This window comes from Galeopterus variegatus, unplaced genomic scaffold (assembly GCF_000696425.1).
Source record: "Galeopterus variegatus unplaced genomic scaffold, G_variegatus-3.0.2 Scaffold2931, whole genome shotgun sequence".
In the NCBI taxonomy this organism is placed as follows: Eukaryota; Metazoa; Chordata; class Mammalia; order Dermoptera; family Cynocephalidae; genus Galeopterus; species Galeopterus variegatus.
This window is the reverse complement of record NW_007729042.1, coordinates 113,401-115,076: the sequence shown is the minus strand read 5'-3', so window position 1 is coordinate 115,076 and position 1,676 is coordinate 113,401.

The window sequence follows — 1,676 nt, the reverse complement described above, 5'->3', positions numbered from 1 at the left end:
TTAATTTTATTACTGCTTAAACATTCATATCTAATTAATTTGGAATTACTTTATGAGCCCCTTAATGAATATCTCCTTGAAGAGATCATTCAAATAACTTACAAGATTCCTTAATTTCTCCTCAAATGTGGACACAGTGCCTCAAAATACCTTATGAAAAACTGCTTCATTGTAGCTATTGATACTGACATATTAATTTTCACACTTATATTTGCTCATTAATAATTTTATAATAATTTGATAATATTATATTACTTCCGTTAAAATGGAACTGAATCATCTCCAATCACTCTATAATTTCCCTGGCACCATATAAAGATATGGTGCACATTTAGTAGTCACTTTAGCCTATAACCATGTGTTAACCTAGAGATTGACCAACTCTGCATGGCTGAAAGAAGATATTTGTATCTATATTGCTCTATCATCTATGTATATTTATATATAAAAATTCCAGAAGTATCATGGATGTGAATGAAGTTATATGTTAAAGCTAGTTTAAAAGTATGTTCTTTTGACAAAGGTTTATATAAGCCTGAATATCTTTCTTATTTAGCTTAGAAATTAAACACAATGAATTTCTATTTAATACAAATAACTCTTTTGACCGTGCACCAGTACATACATGCCACTCATGGTAATAAGAGATACCTTGATAATGGTTAAGGACAACTTGCAGTGGTACCTGTACTACAGTTTGGAATTTTTTTCTTTCATGTGGATTTTTTGTCTTAATTGTTTTTCTTCTTATGCCTATTTATCATCTTGGTACAGAAAGCACTATACCTTGAATACTGGAGCTTAGTAGAATCTATTGAGGATTATTAATTATTATTATTCTGACTATTCTTGCTGTTATTAGTATTATCATTATAAATGGATATATACTACATGTAACCTCCTCAATGTCCTACATCAATAGGTAAGGTTGATAACATAATTATATAAATTCTATAAGAGAAGATTACTTGTCCCAAGATAGAATTATAGCATATCATTGTGTGACCCTATCTACAGATAAAGNCCCCCCCAAAAATATGTATAATCAATTGTGTTTTGAAAAATAAGAGAAAAAAAGAAAAGAAAAAGAGTGCCCCTATCCGTGTGTCTCTGTGAAAGATTAGGAGCATGAGTTCAATAAATGACAGTTAGCAAAATCAGATGGCCTGATTACACTCACAGACAGCTCCCCACTAAGGTCCTTCAGCACTTTTCCACCAGCTGACCTCAGTGCTTAAAACTTCTGCCTTTTGTTTCAGTGGTATTGACTTCTAGCTCTCTCCACTTTTGCAATAGTCTTGAATAAACTCTTCCTGGCCTGTTTAATTCCAACTAGTGTAATTTGTCTTTGTTAAAAGCAGTAAGCGCTGTGTCACTTGGGTCATGATTATGCCTGCAAAAACTTCAAAAACAACACTAGGTCCCTGAAATTTAGTCAGTTCATTTTATAAGAGCTTATTTAGATAACGATTAATATAAAGAAAGTATGTAGGGGATTTAAAAGATTTTACAAGTAGCATTATAACTACTTGCAGTGATTAGACCAACTGAAGTCTCACTCATACATCAAGGGAAATAGGTGCATATCTTTCTAAGAATTTAGTTTTATGCTTATATGAATCTGGCATCTATACATTGCAATTAATTCTGAATTTGTTTAGACTACACTAGCATAA